The following is a 21,526-nucleotide window of genomic DNA, read 5'->3' on the forward strand; positions in this document are numbered from 1 at the left end:
GTCGACAGTCTCAGCAAACCAACAGTCTCAGCACGCCAACAGTCTCAGCAAACCGACAGTCTCAGCACGCCGACAGTCTCAGCAAACCAACAGTCTCAGCACAGTCTCAGCACGCCGACAGTCTCAGCAAACCAACAGTCTCAGCACACCGACAGTCTCAGCAAACCAACCATCTCAGCAAACCAACCGTCTCAGCAAACCAATAGTCTCAGCAAACCAACAGTCTCAGCAAACCAACGGTCTCAGCACACCGGCGGTCTCAGCAAACCGACAGTCTCAGCAAACCAACAGTCTCCGCATACCGACGGTCTCAGCAAACCTACAGTCTCAGCAAACCAACGGTCTCAGCAAACGAACAGTCTCAGCATGCCGACGGTCTCAGTAAACCGACAGTCTTAGTAAACGGACGGTCTCAGCAAACCGACAGTCTCAGTAAACCAACAGTTTCAGCATGCCAACGGTTTCATCAAAACAACAGTCTCAACACGTCGACAATCTCAGCAAACCAACAGTCTCAGCACGTCGACAGTCTCAGCACGCCGACAGTCTCAGCAAACCAACAATCTCAGCACACCAACGGTCTCAGCAAACCAACAGTCTCAGCACGCCGACAGTCTCAGCAAACCAACAGTCTCAGCACGTCGACAGTCTCAGCACGCCGACAGTCTCAGCAAACCAACAGTCTCAGCACGCCGACAGTCTCAGCACACCCACGTCTTAGAAAACCAAAAGTCTCAGCACACCGACGATCTCAGCAAACCAACAGTCTCAGCACACCGACGGTCTCAGCGAACCAACAGTCTCAGCACGCCGGTGGTCTCAGCAAACCAACAGTCTCAGGAAACCGACAGTCTCAGCAAACCAACAGTCTTAGCACACCGACAGTCTCAGCAAACCAACCGTCTCAGCAAACCAACCGTCTCAGCAAACCAATAGTCTCAGCAAACCAACAGTCTCAGCAAACCAACGGTCTCAGCACACCGGCGGTCTCAGCAAACCAACAGTCTCCGCATACCGACGGTCTCAGCAAACCTACAGTCTCAGCAAACCAACGGTCTCAGCAAACGAACAGTCTCAGCATGCCGACGGTCTCAGTAAACCGACAGTCTTAGTAAACGGACGGTCTCAGCAAACCGACAGTCTCAGTAAACCAACAGTTTCAGCATGCCAACGGTTTCATCAAAACAACAGTCTCAACACGTCGACAATCTCAGCAAACCAACAGTCTCAGCACGTAGACAGTCTCAGCACGCCGACAGTCTCAGCAAACCAACAATCTCAGCACACCAACGGTCTCAGCAAACCAACAGTCTCAGCACACCGACGGTCGCAGCAAACCAACAGTCTCAGCACGCCGACAGTCTCAGCAAACCAACAGTCTCAGCAAACCGACAGTCTCAGCACACCGACAGTCTCAGCAAACCAACAGTCTTAGCACACCGACAGTCTCAGCAAACCAACCATCTCAGCAAACCAATAGTCTCAGCAAACCAACAGTCTCAGCAAACCGACAGTCTCAGCACACCGGCGGTCTCAGCAAACCAACAGTCTCAGCAAACCAACAGTCTCCGCACGCCGACGGTCTCAGTAAACCGACGGTCTCAGCACACCAACAGTCTCAGCAAACCGACAGTCTTAGCAAACGGACGGTCTCAGCAAACCAACAGTCTCAGCAAACCGACAGTCTCAGCAAACCAACGGTTTCAGCATGCCAATGGTTTCATCAAAACAACAGTCTCAACACGTCGACAATCTCAGCAAACCAACAGTCTCAGCACGTCGACAGTCTCAGCACGCCGACAGTCTCAGCAAACCAACAGTCTCAGCATGCCAACGGTCTCAGCAAACCAACAGTCTCAGCACGCCGACAGTCTCAGCATGTCGACGGTCTCAGCAAACCAATGGTCTCAGCAAACCTACTGTCTCAGCACGCCCATGGTCTCAGCAAACCAACAGACTCAGCAAACCAACGGTCTCAGCATGCCGATAGTCTCAGCAAACCAACAGTCTCAGCAAACCAATGGTCTCAGCAAACCAACAGTCTCAGCACGCCAACAGTCTCAGCACACAGATGGTCTCAGCACGCCGACGGTCTCAGAACGCCGACAGTCTCAGCAACCAACGGTCTCAGCAAACCAACGATCTCAACATGCCGACTGTCTCAGCAAACCAACAGTCTCAGCACACCGACAGTCTCAGCAAACCAACAGTCTCAGCAAACCAACAGTCTCAGCAAACCAACGGTCTCAGCACGCCAACAGTCTCAGCACGCCGACAGTCTCAGCAAACCAACGGTCTCAACATGCCGACTGTCTCAGCAAACCAACAGTCTCAGCAAACCAACAGTCTCAGCAAACCAACGGTCTCAGCAAACCAACGGTCTCAACATGCCGACTGTCTCAGCAAACCAACAGTCTCAGCACACCGACAATCTCAGGAGATCGACAGTCTCAGCACGTCGACAGTCTCAGCAAACCAACCGTCTCAGCAAACTGACGGTCTCAGCACGCCGACAGTCTCAGCAAACCGAGAGTCTCAGCACGCCGACGGTCTCAGCAAACCGACAGTCTCAGCATATCGACAGTCTCAGCAAACCAACAGTCTTAGCACGCCGACAGTTTCAGCGGACCAACAGTCTCAGCATGCCGGCGGTCTCAGCAAACCAACAGTCTTAGCATGCCGACAGTCTCAGCGGACCAACAGTCTCAGCATGCCGGCGGTCTCAGCAAACCAACAGTCTCAGCACACCGACGGTCTCAGCACGTCGACGGTCTCAGCAAACCAACAGTCTCAGCACATCGACGGTCTCAGCAAACCAACAGTCTCGGCAAACCAACAGTCTCCACACGCTGACGGTCTCAGCACACCGACAGTCTCAGCAAACCAACGGTCTCAGCACACCGGCGGTCTCAGCAAACCAACAGTCTCAGCAAACCAACAGTCTCCGCACACTGACGGTCTCCGCACGCCGACGGTCTCAGCACACCGACAGTCTCAGCAAACCTACAGTCTCAGCAAACCAACGATCTCAGCACACCGACGGTCTCAGCACACCGACGGTCTCAGCAAACCAACAGTCTCAGCAAACGAACAGTCTCAGCATGCCGATGGTCTCAGCAAACCGACAGTCTCAGCACACTGACGGTCTCAGCACGCCGACAGTCTCAGCAAACCAACGGTCTCAGCACGCCAACGGTCTCATCAAAACAACAGTCTCAACACGTCGACAATCTCAGCAAAGCAGCAGACTTAGCAAACCAACGGTCTTAGCACACCGACGGTCTCAGGAAACCAAAAGTCTCAGCACGCCGACAGTCTCAGCAAACCAACGGTCTTAGCATGCCGACGGTCTCAGGAAACCAACAGTCTCAGCACGTCGACAGTCTCAGCACGCCGACAGTCTCAGCACGCCGACAGTCTCAGCTAACCAACGGTCTCAGCACGCCAACGGTCTCAGCAAACAAACAGTCTCAGCAAACCAACGGTCTCAGAACGCTGACACACTCAGCAAACCGACAGTCTCAGCACGTCGACAGTCTCAGCAAACCAACAGTCTTAGCACGTCGACAGTCTTAGCACGTCGACGGTCTCAGCAAACCAACAGTCTCAGCAAACCAACAGTCTTAGCACGTCGACAGTCTTAGCACGTCGACAGTCTCAGAACGCCGACGGTCTCAGCAAACCAACAGTCTCAGCACACCGAAGGTCTCAGCGAACCAACCGTCTCAGCATGTCGACAGTCTCAGCGGACCAACAGTCTCAGCACGCCGACGGTCTCAGCACACCGACAGTCTCAGCAAACCAACAGTCTTAGCACGTCGACAGTCTCAGAACGCCGACGGTCTCAGCAAACCAACAGTCTCAGCACACCGAAGGTCTCAGCGAACCAACAGTCTCAGCATGTCGACAGTCTCAGCGGACCAACAGTCTCAGCACGCCGACGGTCTCAGCACACCGACAGTCTCAGCAAACCAACAGTCTCCGCATGCCAAAGGTCTCAGCACACCGACAGTCTCAGCAAACCAACAGTCTCCGCATGCCAAAGGTCTCAGCACACCGACAGTCTCAGCAAATCAACAGTCTCAGCAAATCAACAGTCTCAGCAAACCAAGGGTCTCAGCACACCGACGGTCTCAGCACACCGACGGTCTCAGCAAAACAACAGTCTCAGCAAACGAACAGTCTCAGCACGCCGACAGTCTCAGCACGCCGACAGTCTCAGCACACCGACAGTCTCAGCACACCGACAGTCTCAGCACGCCGACAGTCTCAGCACGCCGACAGTCTCAGCACGCCGACGGTCTCAGCACGCCGACAGTCTCAGCAAACCAACGGTCTCAGCACGCCAACGGTCTCATCAAAACAACAGTCTCAACACGTCGACAATCTCAGCAAAGCAGCAGACTTAGCAAACCAATGGTCTTAGCACACTGACGGTCTCAGGAAAACAAAAGTCTCAGCACGCCGACAGTCTCAGCAAACCAACGGTCTTAGCATGCCGACGGTCTCAGGAAACCAACAGTCTCAGCACGCCGACAGTCTCAGCAAACCAACAGTCTCAGCTAACCAACGGTCTCAGCACGCCAACGGTCTCAGCAAACCAACAGTCTCAGCAAACCAACGGTCTCAGAACGCTGACGGTCTCAGCAAACCGACAGTCTCAGCACGTCGACAGTCTCAGCAAACCAACAGTCTTAGCACGTCGACAGTCTCAGAACGCCGACGGTCTCAGCAAACCAACAGTCTCAGCACACCGACGGTCTCAGCACGCTGACGGTCTCAGCGAACCAACAGTCTCAGCATGTCGACAGTCTCAGCGGACCAACAGTCTCAGCACACCAACAGTCTCAGCACGCCGACGGTCTCAGCACACCGACGGTCTCAGCAAACCAACAGTCTCTGCACGCCAAAGGTCTCAGCACACCGACAGTCTCAGCAAATCAACAGTCTCAGCAAATCAACAGTCTCAGCAAACCAACAGTCTCAGCAAACCAACAGTCTCAGCAAACCAAGGGTCTCAGCACACCGACGGTCTCAGCAAACCGACAGTCTCAGCACACCGACGGTCTCAGCAAACCGACGGTCTCAGCAAACCAACGGTCTCAGCACGCCGACGGTCTCAGAACGCCGACAGTCTCAGCAACCAACGGTCTCAACATGCCGACTGTCTCAGCAAACCAACAGTCTCAGCACACCGACAATCTCAGGAGATCGACAGTCTCAGCACGTCGACAGTCTCAGCAAACCAACCGTCTCAGCAAACTGACGGTCTCAGCACGCCGACAGTCTCAGCAAACCGAGAGTCTCAGCACGCCGACGGTCTCAGCAAACCGACAGTCTCAGCATGCCGACGGTCTCAGCGAACCAACAGTCTCAGCATATCGACAGTCTCAGCAAACCAACAGTCTTATGCCGACAGTCTCAGCGGACCAACAGTCTCAGCATGCCGGCGGTCTCAGCAAACCAACAGTCTCAGCACACCGACGGTCTCAGCACGTCGACGGTCTCAGCAAACCAACAGTCTCAGCACATCGACGGTCTCAGCAAACCAACAGTCTCGGCAAACCAACAGTCTCCACACGCTGACGGTCTCAGCAATCCGACAGTCTCAGCAATCTGACAGTCTCAGCAAACCGACGGTCTCAGCACACCGGCGGTCTCAGCAAACCAACAGTCTCAGCAAACCAACAGTCTCCGCACGCTGACGGTCTCCGCACGCCGACGGTCTCAGCACACCGACAGTCTCAGCAAACCTACAGTCTCAGCAAACCAACGATCTCAGCACACCGACGGTCTCAGCACACCGATGGTCTCAGCAAACCAACAGTCTCAGCAAACGAACAGTCTCAGCATGCCGACGGTCTCAGCAAACCGACAGTCTCAGCACACCGACGGTCTCAGCATGCCGACAGTCTCAGCGGACCAACAGTCTCAGCATGCCGGCGGTCTCAGCAAACCAACAGTCTCAGCACACCGACGGTCTCAGCATGTCGACGGTCTCAGCAAACCAACAGTCTCAGCACATCGACGGTCTCAGCAAACCAACAGTCTCGGCAAACCAACAGTCTCCACACACCGACGGTCTCAGCACGCCGACAGTCTCAGCGGACCAACAGTCTCAGCATGCCGGCGGTCTCAGCAAACCAACAGTCTCAGCACACCGACGGTCTCAGCATGTCGACGGTCTCAGCAAACCAACAGTCTCAGCACATCGACGGTCTCAGCAAACCAACAGTCTCGGCAAACCAACAGTCTCCACACGCTGACGGTCTCAGCAATCCGACAGTCTCAGCAATCTGACAGTCTCAGCAAACCGACGGTCTCAGCACACCGGCGGTCTCAGCAAACCAACAGTCTCAGCAAACCAACAGTCTCCGCACGCTGACGGTCTCCGCACGCCGACGGTCTCAGCACACCGACAGTCTCAGCAAACCTACAGTCTCAGCAAACCAACAGTCTCAGCACACCGACGGTCTCAGCACACCGACGGTCTCAGCAAACCAACAGTCTCAGCAAACGAACAGTCTCAGCATGCCGACGGTCTCAGCAAACCGACAGTCTCAGCACACCGACGGTCTCAGCACGCCGACAGTCTCAGCGGACCAACAGTCTCAGCATGCCGGCGGTCTCAGCAAACCAACAGTCTCAGCACACCGACGGTCTCAGCATGTCGACGGTCTCAGCAAACCAACAGTCTCAGCACATCGACGGTCTCAGCAAACCAACAGTCTCGGCAAACCAACAGTCTCCACACGCTGACGGTCTCAGCAATCCGACAGTCTCAGCAATCTGACAGTCTCAGCACACCGACAGTCTCAGCAAACCAACGGTCTCAGCACACCGACGGTCTCAGCAATCCGACAGTCTCAGCAAACCAACAGTCTCCGCACGCTGACGGTCTCCGCACGCCGACGGTCTCAGCACACCGACAGTCTCAGCAAACCTACAGTCTCAGCAAACCAACAGTCTCAGCACACCGACGGTCTCAGCACACCGACGGTCTCAGCAAACCAACAGTCTCAGCAAACGGACAGTCTCAGCATGCCGACGGTCTCAGCAAACCGACAGTCTCAGCACACCGACGGTCTCAGCACGCCGACAGTCTCAGCAAACCAACGGTCTCAGCACGCCAACGGTCTCATCAAAACAACAGTCTCAACACGTCGACAATCTCAGCAAAGCAGCAGACTTAGCAAACCAACGGTCTTAGCACACCGACGGTCTCAGGAAACCAAAAGTCTCAGCACGCCGACAGTCTCAGCAAACCAACGGTCTTAGCATGCCGACGGTCTCAGGAAACCAACAGTCTCAGCACGTCGACAGTCTCAGCACGCCGACAGTCTCAGCACGCCGACAGTCTCAGCTAACCAACGGTCTCAGCACGCCAACGGTCTCAGCAAACAAACAGTCTCAGCAAACCAACGGTCTCAGAACGCTGACACACTCAGCAAACCGACAGTCTCAGCACGTCGACAGTCTCAGCACGCCAACAGTCTCAGCAAACCAACAGTCTTAGCACGTCGACAGTCTCAGAACGCCGACGGTCTCAGCAAACCAACAGTCTCAGCACACCGAAGGTCTCAGCGAACCAACAGTCTCAGCATGTCGACAGTCTCAGCGGACCAACAGTCTCAGCACGCCGACGGTCTCAGCACACCGACAGTCTCAGCAAACCAACAGTCTCTGCATGCCAAAGGTCTCAGCACACCGACAGTCTCAGCAAATCAACAGTCTCAGCAAATCAACAGTCTCAGCAAACCAATGGTCTCAGCACACCGACGGTCTCAGCACACCGACGGTCTCAGCAAAACAACAGTCTCAGCAAACGAACAGTCTCAGCACGCCGACAGTTTCAGCACGCCGACAGTCTCAGCACGTCGACAGTTTCAGCACACCGACAGTCTCAGCACACCGACAGTCTCAGCAAACCGACGGTCTCAGCACGCCGACAGTCTCAGCAAACCAACGGTCTCAGCACGCCAACGGTCTCATCAAAACAACAGTCTCAACACGTCGACAATCTCAGCAAAGCAGCAAACTTAGCAAACCAACGGTCTTAGCACACCGACGGTCTCAGGAAACCAAAAGTCTCAGCACGCCGACAGTCTCAGCAAACCAACGGTCTTAGCATGCCGACGGTCTCAGGAAACCAACAGTCTCAGCACGTCGACAGTCTCAGCACGCCGACAGTCTCAGCAAACCAACAGTCTCAGCAAACCAACAGTCTCCGCACGTGACGGTCTCCGCACGCCGACGGTCTCAGCACACCGACAGTCTCAGCAAACCTACAGTCTCAGCAAACCAACGATCTCAGCACACCGACGGTCTCAGCACACCGACGGTCTCAGCACACCGACGGTCTCAGCAAACCAACAGTCTCAGCAAACGAACAGTCTCAGCAAACGAACAGTCTCAGCATGCCGACGGTCTCAGCAAACCGACAGTCTCAGCACACCGACGGTCTCAGCACGCCGACAGTCTCAGCAAACCAACGGTCTCAGCACGCCAACGGTCTCATCAAAACAACAGTCTCAACACGTTGACAATCTCAGCAAAGCAGCAGACTTAGCAAACCAACGGTCTTAGCACACCGACGGTCTCAGGAAACCAAAAGTCTCAGCACGCCGACAGTCTCAGCAAACCAACGGTCTTAGCATGCCGACGGTCTCAGGAAACCAACAGTCTCAGCACGTCGACAGTCTCAGCACGCCGACAGTCTCAGCACGCCGACAGTCTCAGCTAACCAACGGTCTCAGCACGCCAACGGTCTCAGCAAACAAACAGTCTCAGCTAACCAACGGTCTCAGAACGCTGACACACTCAGCAAACCGACAGTCTCAGCACGTCGACAGTCTCAGCACGCCAACAGTCTCAGCAAACCAACAGTCTTAGCACGTCGACAGTCTCAGAACGCCGACGGTCTCAGCAAACCAACAGTCTCAGCACACCGAAGGTCTCAGCGAACCAACAGTCTCAGCATGTCGACAGTCTCAGCGGACCAACAGTCTCAGCACGCCGACGGTCTCAGCACACCGACAGTCTCAGCAAACCAACAGTCTCTGCATGCCAAAGGTCTCAGCACACCGACAGTCTCAGCAAATCAACAGTCTCAGCAAATCAACAGTCTCAGCAAACCAAGGGTCTCAGCACACCGACGGTCTCAGCACACCGACGGTCTCAGCAAAACAACAGTCTCAGCAAACGAACAGTCTCAGCACGCCGACAGTTTCAGCACGCCGACAGTCTCAGCACATCGACAGTTTCAGCACACCGACAGTCTCAGCAAACCAACGGTCTCAGCACGCCAACGGTCTCATCAAAACAACAGTCTCAACACGTCGACAATCTCAGCAAAGCAGCAGACTTAGCAAACCAACGGTCTTAGCACACCGACGGTCTCAGGAAACCAAAAGTCTCAGCACGCCGACAGTCTCAGCAAACCAACGGTCTTAGCATGCCGACGGTCTCAGGAAACCAACAGTCTCAGCACGTCGACAGTCTCAGCACGCCGACAGTCTCAGCACGCCGACAGTCTCAGCTAACCAACGGTCTCAGCACGCCAACGGTCTCAGCAAACAAACAGTCTCAGCAAACCAACGGTCTCAGAACGCTGACACACTCAGCAAACCGACAGTCTCAGCACGTCGACAGTCTCCGCACGCCGACGGTCTCCGCACGCCGACGGTCTCAGCACACCGACAGTCTCAGCAAACCTACAGTCTCAGCAAACCAACGATCTCAGCACACCGACGGTCTCAGCACACCGACGGTCTCAGCAAACCAACAGTCTCAGCAAACTAGCAGTCTCAGCAAACGAACAGTCTCAGCATGCCGACGGTCTCAGCAAACCGACAGTCTCAGCACACCGACGGTCTCAGCACGTCGACAGTCTCAGCAAACCAACAGTCTTAGCACGTCGACAGTCTCAGAACGCCAACGGTCTCATCAAAACAACAGTCTCAACACGTCGACAATCTCAGCAAAGCAGCAGACTTAGCAAACCAACGGTCTTAGCACACCGACGGTCTCAGGAAACCAAAAGTCTCAGCACGCCGACAGTCTCAGCAAACCAACGGTCTTAGCACACCGACGGTCTCAGGAAACCAAAAGTCTCAGCACGCCGACAGTCTCAGCAAACCAACGGTCTTAGCATGCCGACGGTCTCAGGAAACCAACAGTCTCAGCACGTCGACAGTCTCAGCACGCCGACAGTCTCAGCACGCCGACAGTCTCAGCACGCCTACAGTCTCAGCTAACCAACGGTCTCAGCACGCCAACGGTCTCAGCAAACAAACAGTCTCAGCAAACCAACGGTCTCAGAACGCTGACACACTCAGCAAACCGACAGTCTCAGCACGCCGACAGTCTCAGCAAACCAACAGTCTCAGCTAACCAACGGTCTCAGCATGCCAACGGTCTCAGCAAACCAACAGTCTCAGCAAATCAACGGTCTCAGAACGCTGACGGTCTCAGCAAACCGACAGTCTCAGCACGTCGACAGTCTCAGCAAACCAACAGTCTTAGCACGTCGACAGTCTCAGAACGCCGACGGTCTCAGCAAACCAACAGTCTCAGCACACCGACGGTCTCAGCACGCTGACGGTCTCAGCGAACCAACAGTCTCAGCATGTCGACAGTCTCAGCGGACCAACAGTCTCAGCAAACCAACAGTCTCAGCACGCCGACGGTCTCAGCACACCGACGGTCTCAGCAAACCAACAGTCTCTGCACGCCAAAGGTCTCAGCACACCGACAGTCTCAGCAAATCAACAGTCTCAGCAAATCAACAGTCTCAGCAAACCAACAGTCTCAGCAAACCAAGGGTCTCAGCACACCGACGGTCTCAGCAAACCGACAGTCTCAGCACACCGACAGTCTCAGCACGTCGACGGTCTCAGCAAACCGACGGTCTCAGCAAACCAACGGTCTCAGCACGCCGACGGTCTCAGAACGCCGACAGTCTCAGCAACCAACGGTCTCAACATGCCGACTGTCTCAGCAAACCAACAGTCTCAGCACACCGACAATCTCAGGAGATCGACAGTCTCAGCACGTCGACAGTCTCAGCAAACCAACCGTCTCAGCAAACTGACGGTCTCAGCACGCCGACAGTCTCAGCAAACCGAGAGTCTCAGCACGCCGACGGTCTCAGCAAACCGACAGTCTCAGCATGCCGACGGTCTCAGCGAACCAACAGTCTCAGCATATCGACAGTCTCAGCAAACCAACAGTCTTAGCATGCCGACAGTCTCAGCGGACCAACAGTCTCAGCATGCCGGCGGTCTCAGCAAACCAACAGTCTCAGCACACCGACGGTCTCAGCACGTCGACGGTCTCAGCAAACCAACAGTCTCAGCACATCGACGGTCTCAGCAAACCAACAGTCTCGGCAAACCAACAGTCTCCACACGCTGACGGTCTCAGCAATCCGACAGTCTCAGCAATCTGACAGTCTCAGCAAACCGACGGTCTCAGCACACCGGCGGTCTCAGCAAACCAACAGTCTCAGCAAACCAACAGTCTCCGCACGCTGACGGTCTCCGCACGCCGACGGTCTCAGCACACCGACAGTCTCAGCAAACCTACAGTCTCAGCAAACCAACGATCTCAGCACACCGACGGTCTCAGCACACCGATGGTCTCAGCAAACCAACAGTCTCAGCAAACGAACAGTCTCAGCATGCCGACGGTCTCAGCAAACCGACAGTCTCAGCACACCGACGGTCTCAGCACGCCGACAGTCTCAGCGGACCAACAGTCTCAGCATGCCGGCGGTCTCAGCAAACCAACAGTCTCAGCACACCGACGGTCTCAGCATGTCGACGGTCTCAGCAAACCAACAGTCTCAGCACATCGACGGTCTCAGCAAACCCACAGTCTCAGCAAACCAACAGTCTCAGCACACCGACGGTCTCAGCAATCCGACAGTCTCAGCAATCCGACAGTCTCAGCAAACCGACAGTCTCAGCAAACCAACGGTCTCAGCACACCGACGGTCTCAGCAAACCGACAGTCTCAGCAAACCAACAGTCTCAGCAATCCGACGGTCTCAGCAAACCGACGGTCTCAGCACACCGACGGTCTCAGCAAACCGACAGTCTCAGCAAACCAACAGTCTCAGCACACCGACGGTCTCAGCACACCGACGGTCTCAGCAAACCAACAGTCTCAGCAAACGAACAGTCTCAGCATGCCGACGGTCTCAGCAAACCGACAGTCTCAGCACACCGACGGTCTCAGCACGCCGACAGTCTCAGCAAACCAACGGTCTCAGCACGCCAACGGTCTCATCAAAACAACAGTCTCAACACGTCGACAATCTCAGCAAAGCAGCAGACTTAGCAAACCAACGGTCTTAGCACACCGACGGTCTCAGGAAACCAAAAGTCTCAGCACGCCGACAGTCTCAGCAAACCAACGGTCTTAGCATGCCGACGGTCTCAGGAAACCAACAGTCTCAGCACGTCGACAGTCTCAGCACGCCGACAGTCTCAGCACGCCGACAGTCTCAGCTAACCAACGGTCTCAGCACGCCAACGGTCTCAGCAAACAAACAGTCTCAGCAAACCAACGGTCTCAGAACGCTGACACACTCAGCAAACCGACAGTCTCAGCACGTCGACAGTCTCAGCACGCCAACAGTCTCAGCAAACCAACAGTCTTAGCACGTCGACAGTCTCAGAACGCCGACGGTCTCAGCAAACCAACAGTCTCAGCACACCGAAGGTCTCAGCGAACCAACAGTCTCAGCGGACCAACAGTCTCAGCACGCCGACGGTCTCAGCACACCGACAGTCTCAGCAAACCAACAGTCTCTGCATGCCAAAGGTCTCAGCACACCGACAGTCTCAGCAAATCAACAGTCTCAGCAAATCAACAGTCTCAGCAAACCAAGGGTCTCAGCACACCGACGGTCTCAGCACACCGACGGTCTCAGCAAAACAACAGTCTCAGCAAACGAACAGTCTCAGCACGCCGACAGTTTCAGCACGCCGACAGTCTCAGCACGTCGACAGTTTCAGCACACCGACAGTCTCAGCACACCGACAGTCTCAGCAAACCGACGGTCTCAGCACGCCGACAGTCTCAGCAAACCAACGGTCTCAGCACGCCAACGGTCTCATCAAAACAACAGTCTCAACACGTCGACAATCTCAGCAAAGCAGCAAACTTAGCAAACCAACGGTCTTAGCACACCGACGGTCTCAGGAAACCAACAGTCTCAGCACGCCGACAGTCTCAGCAAACCAACGGTCTTAGCATGCCGACGGTCTCAGGAAACCAACAGTCTCAGCACGTCGACAGTCTCAGCACGCCGACAGTCTCAGCAAACCAACAGTCTCAGCAAACCAACAGTCTCCGCACGTGACGGTCTCCGCACGCCGACGGTCTCAGCACACCGACAGTCTCAGCAAACCTACAGTCTCAGCAAACCAACGATCTCAGCACACCGACGGTCTCAGCACACCGACGGTCTCAGCAAACCAACAGTCTCAGCAAACGAACAGTCTCAGCAAACGAACAGTCTCAGCATGCCGACGGTCTCAGCAAACCGACAGTCTCAGCACACCGACGGTCTCAGCACGCCAACGGTCTCATCAAAACAACAGTCTCAACACTTCGACAATCTCAGCAAAGCAGCAGACTTAGCAAACCAACGGTCTTAGCACACCGACGGTCTCAGGAAACCAAAACTCTCAGCACGCCGACAGTCTCAGCAAACCAACGGTCTTAGCATGCCGACGGTCTCAGGAAACCAACAGTCTCAGCACGTCGACAGTCTCAGCACGCCGACAGTCTCAGCAAACCAACAGTCTCAGCTAACCAACGGTCTCAGCACGCCAACGGTCTCAGCAAACCAACAGTCTCAGCAAACCAACGGTCTCAGAACGCTGACGGTCTCAGCAAACCGACAGTCTCAGCACGTCGACAGTCTCAGCAAACCAACAGTCTTAGCACGTCGACAGTCTCAGAACGCCGACGGTCTCAGCAAACCAACAGTCTCAGCACACCGACGGTCTCAGCGAACCAACAGTCTCAGCATGTCGACAGTCTCAGCGGACCAACAGTCTCAGCAAACCAACAGTCTCAGCAAACCAACAGTCTCAGCACGCCGACGGTCTCAGCACACCGACGGTCTCAGCAAACCAACAGTCTCTGCACGCCAAAGGTCTCAGCACACCGACAGTCTCAGCAAATCAACAGTCTCAGCAAATCAACAGTCTCAGCAAACCAAGGGTCTCAGCACACCGACGGTCTCAGCAAACCGACGGTCTCAGCAAACCAACGGTCTCAGCACGCCGATGGTCTCAGAACGCCGACAGTCTCAGCAACCAACGGTCTCAGCACGCCGACGGTCTCAGAACGCCGACAGTCTCAGCAACCAACGGTCTCAGCAATCCAACGGTCTCAACATGCCGACTGTCTCAGCAAACCAACAGTCTCAGCACACCGACAATCTCAGGAGATCGACAGTCTCAGCACGTCGACAGTCTCAGCAAACCAACCGTCTCAGCAAACTGACGGTCTCAGCACGCCGACAGTCTCAGCAAACCGAGAGTCTCAGCACGCCGACGGTCTCAGCAAACCGACAGTCTCAGCATGCCGACGGTCTCAGCGAACCAACAGTCTCAGCATGTCGAACGTCTCAGCAAACCAACAGTCTCAGCACGCCAACAGTCTCTGCAAACCGACAGTCTCAGCACGCCAACAGTCTCAGCAAACCGACAGTCTCAGCACGCCGATGGTCTCAGCGAACCAACGGTCTCAGCACGCCGACAGTCTCAGCGGACCAACAGTTTCAGCACACCGACGGTCTCAGCACGTCGACGGTCTCAGCAAACCAACAGTCTCAGCACACCGACGGTCCCAGCAAACCAACAGTCTCGGCAAACGAACAGTCTCAGCATGCCGACGGTCTCAGCAAACCGACAGTCTCAGCACACCGATAGTCTCAGCACACCAGCGGTCTCAACAAACCAACAGTCTCAGCAAACCAACAGTCCCCGCACGCCGACGGTCTCAGCACACCGACAGTCTCAGCACACCGACAGTCTCAGCAAACCAACGGTCTCAGCACACCGATGGTCTCAGCAAACCAACAGTCTCAGCAAATGAACAGTCTCAGCATGCCGACGGTCTCAGCAAACCGACAGTCTCAGCACACCGATAGTCTCAGCAAACCGACGGTCTCAGCACGCCGACAGTCTCAGCAAACCAACAGTCTCAGCACGCCAACAGTCTCAGCAAACCGACAGTCTCAGCACACTGACAGTCTCAGCAAACCAACAGTCTCAGCACGTCGACAGTCTCAGCACGCCGACAGTCTCAGCAAACCAACAGTCTCAGCACACCCACGTCTTAGAAAACCAAAAGTCTCAGCACACCGACGGTCTCAGCAAACCAACAGTCTCAGCACACCGACGGTCTCAGCAAACCGACGGTCTCAGCAAACCGACGGTCTCAGCACGCCGACGGTCTCAGCAAACCGACAGTATCAGCAAACCGACGGTCTCAGCAAACCAACAGTCTCAGCGCGTCAACAGTCTCAGCACGCCGATAGTCTCAGCAAACCAACAGTCTCAGCATGTCGACAGTCTCAGCAAACCAACAGTCTCAGCACGCCAACAGTCTCAGCAAACCAACAGTCTCAGCACACCGAAGGTCTCAGCGAACCAACAGTCTCAGCATGTCGACAGTCTCAGCGGACCAACAGTCTCAGCACGCCGACGGTCTCAGCACACCGACAGTCTCAGCAAACCAACAGTCTCCGCATGCCAAAGGTCTCAGCACACCGACAGTCTCAGCATACCAACAGTCTCCGCATGCCAAAGGTCTCAGCACACCGACAGTCTCAGCAAATCAACAGTCTCAGCAAATCAACAGTCTCAGCAAACCAAGGGTCTCAGCACACCGACGGTCTCAGCACACCGACGGTCTCAGCAAAACAACAGTCTCAGCAAACGAACAGTCTCAGCACGCCGACAGTCTCAGCACGCCGACAGTCTCAGCACACCGACAGTCTCAGCACGCCGACAGTCTCAGCACGCCGACAGTCTCAGCAAACCGACAGTCTCAGCACGCCGACGGTCTCAGCACGCCGACAGTCTCAGCAAACCAACAGTCTCAGCACGCCGACGGTCTCAGCAAACTAACAGTCTCAGCTCGTCGACGGTCTCAGCACACCGACAGTCTCAGCAAACCGACGGTCTCAGCACACCAACGGTCTCAGCAAACCAACAGTCTCAGCACACCGACGGTCTCAGCAAACCAACAGTCTCATCACACCGACAGTCTCAGCACGCCGACGGTGTCAGCACACCGACAGTCTCAGCAAATCAACAGTCTCAGCAAACCAACGGTCTCAGCACACTGACAGTCTCAGCAAACCGACAGTCTCAGCAAACCGACAGTCTCAACAAACCAACGGTCTCAGCAAACCAACAGACTCAGCATGCCGACGGTTTCAGCACGCCGACAGTCTCAGCAAACCAACGGTCTCAGCAAACTGACAGTCTCAGCAAACCGACAGTCTCAGCAAACCAACGGTCTCAGCAAACCAACGGTCTCAGCAAACCAACAGACTCAGCACGCCGACAGTTTCAGCAGAAGAAAAGAAAAGCTTACGAAAGGTTCAGGAAACTAGGTACTGTTAGAGCTCTAGAAAATTACAAGGGTGCCAGGAAAGAGCTTAAGAATGGAATTAGGAGAGCCAGAAGGGGCCATGAGAAGGCATTGGCGAGCAGGATTAAGGAAAACCCTAAGGCATTCTACAAGTATGTGAAGACCGAGAGGATAAGACACGAGAGAATAGGATCAATCAGGAGCAAGAGTGGAAACAGGTGCATGGAGTTGGAAGAGGTAGTGGAGGTATTGAATAAATACTTTGCTTCAGTATTCACCAGGGAAAAGGACCTTGGCAATTGTGGGGAAGACTGAAAAGCTTGAGCATATAGACAGTAAGAAAGAGGATGTACAGGAGCTTTTGAAAAGCATCAAGTTAGATAAGTCATCGGGACCGGATGAGATATACCCCAGGCTACTGTGGGAAGTGAGGATGGAGATTGCTGAGCCTCTGGCGATAACCTTAGCATCATCAATAGGGATGGGAGAGGTTCTAGAGGACTGGAGGGTTTGCATACGTTGTTCCCTTGTTCAAGAAAGGGAGTAGAGGTAACCCAGGAAATGATAGACCAGTGAGTCTTACTTCAGTGGTGGGCAGGTTGTTGGAGAAGATCCTGAGAGGCAGGATTCATGGAGCATTTGGAGAGACATAATCTGATTAGGGATAGTCAGCACGGCTTTGTCAAGGGCAGGTCGTACCTTACAAGTCTGACTGAGTTCTTTGATAAAGTTCCCCATGCAAGGCTCCTTCAGAAAGTAAGAAGGCATGGGATCCAAGGGAACATTGCTTTGTGGATTCAGAATTGGCTTGCCCACAGAAGGCAAAGGGTGGTTGTAAATGGTTCGTATTCTACACGGAGGTCAGTGACCAGTGGGGTTCCATGGGGATCTGTTCTGGGACCCCTCCTCTTTGTGACTTTTCTAAATCACCTGGATGAAGAAGGAAACACGAGGAATTCTGCAGATGCTGGAAATTCAAACAGCACACATCAAAGTTGCTGGTGAACGCAGCAGGCCAGGCAGCATCTCTAGGTAGAGGTACAGTCGACATTTCGGGCCGAGACCCTTCGTCAGGACTAACTGAAGGAAGAGTTAGTAAGAGATTTGAAAGTTGGAGGGGGAGGGGGAGATCCGAAATGTTAGGAGAAGACAGGAGGGGGAGGGATGGAGCCAAGAGCTGGACAGGTGATAGGCAAAAGGGATATGAGAGGATCATGGGACAGGAGGCCCAGGGAGAAAGAAAAGGCGGAGGGGGGGAAACCCAGAGGAGGATGGACAAGGGGTATAGTGAGAGGGACAGAGGGAGAAAAAGGAGAGAGAGAGAAAGAATGTGTGTATACAAATAAATAACGGATGGGGTACGAGGGGGAGGTGGGGCATTAGCGGAAGTTAGAGAAGTCAATGTTCATGCCATCAGGTTGGAGGCTACCCAGACAGAATATAAGGTGTTGTTCCTCCAACCTGAGTGTGGCTTCATCTTTACAGTAGAGGAGGCCGTGGATAGACATATCAGAATGGGAATGGGTCGTGGAATTAAAATGTGTGGCCGCTGGGAGATCCTGCTTTCTCTGGCGGACAGAGCGTAGGTGTTCAGCAAAACGATCTCCCAGTCTGCGTTGGGTCTCGCCAATATATAAAAGGCCACATCAGGAGCACCGGACACAGTATATCACCCCAGCCGACTCACAGGTGAAGTGTCACCTCACCTGGAAGGACTGTCTGGGGCCCTGAATGGTGGTAAGGGAGGAAGTGTAAGGGCATGTGTAGCACTTGTTCTACTAACAAGGATAAGTGCCAGGAGGGAGATCGATGGGGAGGGATGGGGGGGACGAATGGACAAGGAAGTCGCATAGGGAGCGATCCCTGCAGAAAGCAGAGAGAGTGGGGAGGGAAAGATGTGCTTAGTGGTCGGATCCTGTTGGAGGGGGTGGAAGTTATGGAGAATGAAGAAGGATACGTTTTTTATGCAGAGGGTGGTGAGTGCTTGGAATGGGCTGCCAGCGGTGGTGGTGGAAGTGGATGCAATAGGATCTTTTGAGAGCCTCTTAGTTAGGTACATGGAGCTTAGAAAAATAGAGGGCTATGCGGTAGGGAAATTCTAGGCAGTCTCTAGAGTAGGTGACATGGTCGGCACAACATTGTGGGCCGAAGGGCCTGTAATGTGCTGTAGATTTCTCTGTTCTATGATCACATTACCTTTAGGAGTCAGTGATCACAATATGATTGAGTTCAATTTGAAATTTGATAGGGAGACAATGAAGTCTGATGTAGCAGTATTTCAGTGGAGTAAAGGAAATTACGGTGGTATGAGAGAGGCGTTGGCCAAAGTAAATTGGAATGACCTCATATAGCGCTCTTTGGAGCAGTGTAGTTGTTACTAAAAGTGCTTCTCTGTTCAGCCGAGGTGGCATACAGAGGCTGAGAAACATTGTCCAGAATTGCCAGGAATTTTCCGTAAGGTCCTTTGTTCTACCACATCCTCCAATGTGTCCAGTTTGACTCCTATAACAGAGCCAGCCTTTCTAATCAGTTTATTGAGCCTGTTGGCATCACCCAAGTTGATGCCATTGCCCCAGAACACCACAGCATAGAAGATTGTACTAGCGACAACAGACTGGTAGGACATGTGAAGGGGAGGCCTGCATACTCTAAAGGACCTCGATCTCCTCAGGAAGTAGAGATGACTCTGGCCCTTCTTGTACACAGCCTCTGTGTTGGTGCTCCACTCGTCTGTCACCCAAGTGCACCCCAGGTACTTATAGCTCCTCACCACATCTCTCCTGATTTCTTTCTTAAGTGTTCCCTTGCATTTCTTATATTCCTCAAGCACCTCATTTATTCCTACCTGCCTAATGCTGTTATGCACCACTTTCTTTATCTTAACCAGGACCTCGATATCTCTCAAAAACTAAACCTGTTATCCTTGCCTTTTATACATGTCATACGTCAACATGAAGCACCAACAGAACGCCACTGGCAGCTTTATGACCAGAGCCTGAGCTTGTCCTGGGCCTCTCCTGGCATTCTGCTTGTCCGTGTTCCCTGGCAGAGCACAAGTACAGCAGGAGCCTTGTGCTCTTGTGAAAGACCAGTCCCACACACTAGTGACCTAGCAGGAGTCCAGAGATCTTCGCAGAAATGCTCACCCATTCTTCAGGTCCACGGGGAGATGAGATTATGCAAAGCTAATCCTGATATCCTGATTCTGAAGAGGCATGGGGAATGGTGTGTGTGTTCGTGTGTTCGTGTGTTCTTCATCTAGTGGGAGAGGCACCCTGCTGCACAACCTTCACCCCACAAGTCAGGAGCCATAAACTTGAATTAGGTACTCTGTGGCAGTAATCAAAGTCAGATTCAGGCCACAAAATGCAGCTGCAATCCAAAGTGTTTCTGATTTACCACATCTCCTGACCAAGCAAGATGGGCACAATTGGCAGCCGAAACCCCCAGGAGTGATGGGTCTGCACCAGATGGACCAACCTGTAATGTGGAAAGCGGCTGAGGTTGAATTGTGTGAGTCACCACAGTGTTCAGACACGGAGACGTGCCTGTTGTCATTACATAGAGTGGTGTGCTGTATCAGTGAGCACACAGTTTCTGGGTGGCCCCCATCATAGTCCTGATCTTGTGATGTTCTCCCTGTGATTGTGTGGGCTTCTCTGATCCGAAAGTCTCCTTCCACATCTCAAAGGTTAACTAGCTGCTGTAAAATACTCCCAGAGTAGGTGGAAGGCAAAAGATCAAAGGGGAATTGGTGGGTGCATGTGAAAGCAGGGAAAGAAAGAGGGAAACAACTGTTGAACTTGAGATGGTTAATAGGGATGTTTGAGTAGAGTCTTCGGTAAAGCAAAGGGGTGCTGTCGTAAAGTGTAAAAATGTAGATAAATCTCCAAGGCCTGATCGGGTGTATCCAAGACCACCATGGGAATCTGGAGAAGAGACTGCAGGAGCTCTGACTGAGATACATTATCAGTGACAGATGAGCTTCCAGGAGACTGGAGGGTGGATAATGTTGTACCTTTATTTAGGAAGGGCTGCAAAAAAAGTCCTGGGAACTGTAAGATCAGAAAGCCTAACAGCTGTAGTAGATAGGATCAGGGGGATTTTGAGGGAGAAGATGTATATCCATTTGGAAAGACAGGGTTGAGTAGAGATATTCAGCACAGATTTGTGTGTGGGAGATCATGTCTCATGAATTTGGTTGAGTTTTGTTGAGAGACCAAGAAGGTCAGTGAGGGCAGCATAGTGGATGTGGTCCTTATGACCTTCAGTAAGATAGGGTTCCCCAAGGCAGGCGACCATGGAAAGTTAGATCACAGAGGACTGACTAATTGGATACACAATTGGTTAGCTGGTGGGTAGGAGAGAGTGTGGGTGGAAGATTGTTTTCCTGACCGGAGTCTCATGATTATCAGCATTCCCCAGGGGTCAATGCTAGGATTTGTTATCTTGATCAATGATTTGGATGAAAATGTACAAGGTATGGTTAGTTTGCAGATGACACTAAAATAGCTGGTTTTGTAAACCGTGAAGATGTTTATCAGGATTTACTGACCATTTATTTAGGAAGGGCTGCAAAGAAAAACCTGGACAAGTGAACTGAGGAATGGAAATAGAATTTAATTTGGATAAATGTGAGATGTTGCATTTTCGAAAGACAAATGAGGTTAGGACTTTCGCAGGGCCCTGGTTCAGAGTATAACTACACGGCTTCCTGCAAGTGATATTGTGGCTAGAGAGGTTGGTGAGGACACACTGGCCCTCATCAGTCAGGACTCTGGGTATAGCAGTGGGGAGGTTCCATTGCAGTTCTACAAGATGTTACTGATGTTGCATTTGGAATGTCGTGTTCAGTTCTGGTCACTCCGTTATAGGAAAGATGCCATTATGCTGGAAAGAGTGC

General features: G+C 53.3%; 1 protein-coding gene across 1 annotated transcript in view; it reads left to right on the forward strand.

Annotated features, from left to right (window-relative positions):
• Window positions 1-21,526, forward strand: part of upb1 (ureidopropionase, beta) — a 187,621-nt gene that overhangs the window by 159,382 nt on the left and 6,713 nt on the right. The gene's annotated exons all lie outside the window — the stretch shown is intronic.

The sequence above is a fragment of the Mobula hypostoma genome, chromosome 23 (assembly GCF_963921235.1).
Source record: "Mobula hypostoma chromosome 23, sMobHyp1.1, whole genome shotgun sequence".
In the NCBI taxonomy this organism is placed as follows: Eukaryota; Metazoa; Chordata; class Chondrichthyes; order Myliobatiformes; family Myliobatidae; genus Mobula; species Mobula hypostoma.